Source organism: Tenrec ecaudatus, chromosome X (assembly GCF_050624435.1).
Source record: "Tenrec ecaudatus isolate mTenEca1 chromosome X, mTenEca1.hap1, whole genome shotgun sequence".
In the NCBI taxonomy this organism is placed as follows: Eukaryota; Metazoa; Chordata; class Mammalia; order Afrosoricida; family Tenrecidae; genus Tenrec; species Tenrec ecaudatus.
In genome coordinates, this window is record NC_134548.1 from 53,246,399 (window position 1) to 53,253,031 (window position 6,633).

The window sequence follows — 6,633 nt, forward strand, 5'->3', positions numbered from 1 at the left end:
CCTCTGGGGGCGCACGCCATCCCACTAGAGGACCCCGATTGGAATTACCAACCCGGCCAGGAGTCTGACCTCCCACATAGAAATCTCATGCTTAGGTATGTCCTCAGGGGCCTGGAGACAGTCTCCAATAAAGTAGTTAATTACGACAAGCTGAAAAAAGTTACACAAAAGGCAGACGAAATCCCGGCTCTTTTCCTTAACCGCCTCCAGGAGGCGCTCACCAAATATACCCATTTAGACCCAGGGTCTAAGAGCGGGGCTTCTATTTTAGCCTCCCATTTCATCTCTCAGTCAGCCCCTGACATCAGAAAGAAGCTAAAAAAAGGGCTGAGGAGGGCCCTGAGACCCCCATACAGGATCTGGTAAAAATGGCATTTAAAGTCTTTAACACCCGAGAGGAGACGGCTGAGGCCACTCTCCAGGTGAGGGTCTAACAAATAGTTGACCTCCATTCCCAAGCCCTGGTAGCAGCCCTAAGGCCGGCAGGCAATCCCTTCCATCGCAGCCACGCTCCCCAGGGGAGTCAGCGCCTACCGCCAGGAGCCTGCTTCAAATGTGGCTGCGATGGCCACTGGGCAAAGGCTTGCCCCAACCCCAAGCCTCCTACCAAACCTTGCCCGCTGTGCAAACGGCCAGGCCACTGGAAGTCGGACTGCCTGACCCTGGCTCTGCCCCCGGCCCTGCAAAGCCGAGGCGCCGAGATCCAGGAAACTCCAGGCACAGAGCTACAAGGTATGGAACTGCTGGGGTTTATGGACTGAAGAGGTCCTGGCTCCTCGACTCAGGTAACCCTCGCCGAGCCCAGGGTCACGCTCCAGGTAGCAGGTACGGGGGCTACCTATTCTGTAATCCCCTCTCACTCGGGCCCTTACTTTCCCTTCCCAGATCTCTGTGGTGGGATTGATGGGTCCCCCTCAACCCCCAGACAGACCCAACCGCTGTTTTGCACTTTTGGCAAAAAACTCCGTTTTCACCCTCCTTCCTAGTCACTCCCTCCTGCCCGGCCCCGTTGCTAGGCAGAAATATTGTATCCAAGCTAAAGGCGTCTATTTCCTTTTTAGCCTCCCAACTGCTCCTAACCTCCTAATGCTTATGCTTGATAACCAGGAGCATACCTCCTTGTTGCCCCTGTTGTTTCCCGCCTACCAAAAGTGTCGCCAGAGGTATGGGACACCAGCACCCCCTCTGTTGTTTCCCGTCACACCCCAGTATTAATTAAATTTTAAAATCCTGAGGTTTACCCCAACCGACCGCAGTTCCCTATTTCTAAAACCCACCGACTAGGCCTAAGGTTACTTTTATTGCAAACAAAACTAAAATTGTTAGACAGACCCAAGCAGAAGTAAGGAAAAAGTTAAAGTTTGTACAAGACCAAGTCAAACTGAGTCAGAAAACTGAGTATGCCCCCAAACCAGTAAAGAAAGATAAGGAATGTGATGAAATGCCATGAGGATGTGGCAAAGATGTTGAGAGAAATGTGACAGAGTATGTGATGAGGATGTGATATGATGGAGAAGGTAATAAAGAAGTTGAAATTGTTCTGAGTGATAACGAAATTGAGAATGTTCTAGGTGGTATGGAAGGTGCGATTATTCTGGGAAAAACTGTTCTGGGTTTGCAATAAAAACAGAAAAAAGCAGGATGATCCCAACCTTGCATAAAGTTCAGCTTAACCAAATGGTCTGCTTCTGTGCCCTTGCAGCTTTTGGGAGAAACCACAGCTTCAGCAGATAACTGCCTTTTAACTCTTCAGTGTTAGCTATAAAATAAAAAAGGGGGAATTATAGAGAATCACTGAGTTTTAACTGAAGTGTATTGGTAACTCTCTTAAGACACTGTGTCTTTATGCTTTCCCAAGTTCCGAGATGCATTAAGTAAACTGAGAACACAGCTGCCCTTGTTAAAATAAAATTAATCCCAAGGAATTGTTTGTGCTTAGAGCAATTTTATCAGGATGCTATTGTTACACTATGCAAGCTATATACCCTTGCCTCATTCATATAGAAAGCTGAAATAAAATTGGCCTTTGGATCATCAATCCACTGGCCACTCTTTTTCTTCAGGTCGCCACTTCCCTTAGCATTAAGTGAAAGCTCCACACTACATACCATCCACAATGCTCAGGCAAAATATAAAAAAGCCCATAATAGACATATTATTAAACAAGGTCTGCTCGCCCCTGTAAACTCACCATGTAACACCCCTGCTTTGCCAGTACAGAAACCTAGTGGACAATACCGCCTCGTGCCAGATCTCCGCTTAATCAGTGCTGCAGTGGTCCCCATCACCCCTGTGGTCTCTAACCCCTACACTCTCCTTTCCCACATCCCTGCAAGCACTACCCACTTTACCTTCTTGCATCTCAAAATGCTTTCTTTACTATTCCTATTCACCCAGACTTCCAGTTCCTATTGGCATTCACGTAGCATAATCCTGTTACTGACTTAGCTCAACAACTTTCCCGCTCCTAGCTCAGTATGCTTTTTATCGCCTACTTACACTCCAACTTACACTGATCAGGAAAACACCCAGTATTGCTCTCTTCCTCAACAAAAAGCGTGGGTACACAAATATAACCTACTCATTCTCCAAAAGTTACAACAGGAAACAATCAACACCGATATTCACAATCTCTATACATCAGACCAAAAACTCTCTACAAGTTTCTAACCCCCATATTTCACCCCACTGGACTATGGGGCATTATCAACACAGTACATGCAAAATGCAACATTTGTGCCCTCTCCAATAGCCAGGGAGCTCAACACCCTCGTAAACAGCTCCACCAGGTGTGAGGGCACCTACCAAGACCAGACTGGCAGATAAACTTTACCCACATGCCAAAGCATAAGCGGTTTAAATATCTCCTCACTATGGTTGACACATTTTCAGGATAGATCGAAGCCTTTCCCACCTCCTCTGAGAGTGCAAGCATCGTTGCCGCTCACCTTCTTCAAAACACCATTCCTCGTTTTGGCCAGCCTGCTTCAATTCAGTCGGACAATGGCCCAGCCTTCATATCTAAGGTGCAGCAGGCAGTTAGCGCCTCACTAGGCATCTGCTGGAAACTCCACGCAACCTACCACCCCCAGTTCTCTGGTAAGGTTGAGCGAGCTAAGGGTCTCATAAAACAACAGCTCACCAAACTCTCACTTGAACTTCAGCTGTCCTGGTCTCAACTATTACCCTTTGCTTTTACTTGCCTTCACGCGGCCCCTCGGGAGCCGTCTGGCCTCAGTCCTTTCGAAATACTCTATGAACGACCTTTCCTTTTCTCGCCTCTTCCTGCAACTGATTGCCCTCAGCTAGCTTCATACCTTCCATACTTGTCCTTGCTCCGCAACCTTCTTAGACATCCAACCAGAAAACACTCAAGTGCCCTTTTACTACTCCAATGCATCTGCACAGACATGTAATGTCACTAAAATACCCTCCAAACCACCAACAGCCCCAGAAGGACTTTTCTTTTGGTGCAACTATACACTCACTAAGCATTTGAACATCAGTCCCACCTCTACCCTTTGTGTCTGCCCGTCACTCTGGTTCCGCAGCTCACTATATACACTCCGGCTGAGTTCCAGGACAAATACATCCAGGTATACAGTCGCCGTACTAAAAGAGCAGTTTTTCTCCTGATAGCAGTGGACATCTCCTTAGCCTCAGCAGTAGGTGCAGTAGGACTCGGCGGCGGGGCCCTTAGACACTATCATCACAGCAGACAAGTTATCCACACGCTTCCAGCTGGCAGTCGATGCCTCTGCTGAGTCTCTAGCCTCCCTGCAGAAACAAATAACTTCTCTTGCCCAAGTTGCCTTGCAGTACCACTGCGCTTTACACCTCATCATGGCTGAAAAAGGAGGAACCTGCCTCTTCCTCCAGGAGGAATGCTGTTATTACATCAATGAGTGGGGAATTGTGGAAACTAGAGTCCAGACCCTCAACAAGCTAAACTGTAAGCTGCAAAACACCAGGTTCAGAACAGACAGATCCTCTTCCTGGTGGAACTCTTTTCTGTACTCCTTCCTAGCCCCCATACTAGTACCCATAATTTTAGTTATAATTTTGCTCTTAATTGCTCCTTGTCTCATCCAGCTCCTGCAAAGTTGACTCCGCGAAATCACCCGTATAGCAGTCCATCAGATGATGCTGCAGCAATACCAGCCTCTCCACCCTATGCCAGGCCAGGCATTCCAGTACTCTGCCTAAAATCCCCTCCCTGGTATGAGTTCGTCGTCCTTATGTCCGCAGGAAGAAGTTACAGAAGAGACTGACTCCGCCCCTTTTCACTATAAAGCAGAGTTGGGTATGCCTGGTCTTGGCAACAGGTACTCCATTTTGAATCTGGTGCCTTCAGCTTGGCTCTCAGAATTCACCTCTCATAGACCTCCCTTTTACTGATCTCCCTCTCACAGATCTCCCCCTCCCTTGCTCAACCTTCAAATTCCTGGAGCCGGCTCCTCCCGGAGCCAGAATGTTTTCTGAAGATAAGCACACTCCGCTCTACCCGTCCTTGGCATATAGATAAAGTCAAAGACCTTCTCCCTTCTGCAGCACCTGTGTACACAGATCCTCCCCAGCTTAGACCCTTCCCAGCTGTGCCTGCCAAAAGAGGTATAAAAATGCAGCCTAAATTTCCCAAAGTGCGGTTTCAAAGGCTCAATTCCCTGAGTTGCTGAATCTGCCTGCAAGCTTCCCAATAAAGCCTGCTTCTAAATTTTACCAATTGGATCTTTGGTTCTGTTTCACGCCCCAAAATTCCTTACAGAAGGTACTCAGTTTGGTAAGACAAAAAGTTTCTTGAACACAAGTTGGTTGTACTTGAATCCCAACCCTTTGAGACTATAAATCATGTTTGTTTTTCTCATCCAAGTCTCCCCTGTGCCTAAATACAGGGTCTGTCACCTAATAATTCCATATATGGCTGTGAAGGTTGTTTTCCAGAGAGCATGCCAAGGAGATAGCAAGTTAACCAGGGCTAAAATCCAGTCCTTCCTGCTCAACAAGCCTGCACCCTAGTGGATGCTACTTCCTTTTGAGGAGGGAGGAGTTTTGTAATTTTCAATGAGGTGCTCTGAGTGCGCTAAGATGGGGATACATCTAACCAGAAGGTGAGTATTTTTCGAATTCATAAAGAGGTTCCCAGGGGAATGGCAGTGGCCCTGGAGGCACTCAAAAATAGACTTTTAAGGAATGAATGTCTTCCTGTGAGCATTTTATCATTCTGGCCACAGCCCACACTTTCCCCCAGAAAGGACTTTCGTTCTTTAGCATTGTGTTTCTGTTTATTCTTAGGTATTCTGACTAGCACCGAGACAGTTTACAAAAATATCATGTGGCTCTGCATTTGATCAACTTCAGATAAAAAAGAAAACTATTAACAAGCTATGTCTTATGGGAACTTTCTGGGATGATGGTAATGTTCTGTTCTTGCTAGGAATTTGGATTGCGTTAAGTGTATGAGTGTCAGCATTCATGGAATGATCCTCTTAAGATATGTGCACTTAATTATATGCAAATGCTACCTCAAAAGGAAAAATATAAGCAAATATGAAACACCATTTATTGGTGCGTACGTAAAGGAGCACTGATGGCATAGTGAGTTATGTGTTGAGACTCGCCAAACTAAAATCACTTGCCATCTAGTTGATTCCAACTCATAATGACGCTGTAGGACAGAGTAGAACTGCTCCTGTGGGTTTTAGCGACTGGAACTCCTTATGGGAGTAGAAAGCCTCATCTTTCTCCCACACAGCAACTGGTGGGTTTGAACTTCTGACCTTGCAATTAACAGCTCAATGTGTTGGGGCACTTGATGACCTTGCAATTAGTAGCCCGATGTGTTGGGGTACTAACCACAAAGTCAGCAGTTCAAACCCACCAGCGGCTCTGCAGGAGAAACATGACGCTTTCTATTCCCACAAAGATTTACAGCCTCAGAAACTCAAAGAAGTAGTTCCACTCTGTCCTACAGGGTCACTGTGAGTCAGAGTTGACACAATGGCATGAGTTTTGTTTTGTCTTTCATGTGCCATGTCTTCATTACATTTGAACTATGAGAAAAAAGGCTGTTTTACATAGTGGTATGAATTTGGTTCATATCAAATATATCATTACTATTTTTAAAAGTTTGCTTTTATATAAAATAATGCTGCATTCCATTAATTAAATTGCACGATACAAACAAGCTATCTATATCAACACTGTAATAAGGTAATTAGAATGACATACAGCAAGTACATAAGCTCAACTGAAGCAGTTAGTTAAGGAATAGGCAGCTATGCTTCCAAAATGGAGGACAACCAGCGTTTAAGTCACACCTAGAAATAACTAAAGTAGCTTAAGTTTTTCAATGGTGAACACTGTGTTGGCATACACATTTTAATAGCTTTGATAATGCAGGATTCTGAGTCTATTTACATAAAACCCCATTTTATTCAATGTATCAAAAGCAATAAGTAGAAACAACATTATCATATTTTTATGGCATTGACCAGATTTCTTGGAGAAATGGTTAAAATCTGGCATTTCCTCAGCATTCTCTGGGTGACATCCTTCCTGGCCCACCCACGTGGGCATGAGTTTTAGGGAGCCCTCATGAGGTCCTAGGCTATACATTGAACTGCTAACCACAAG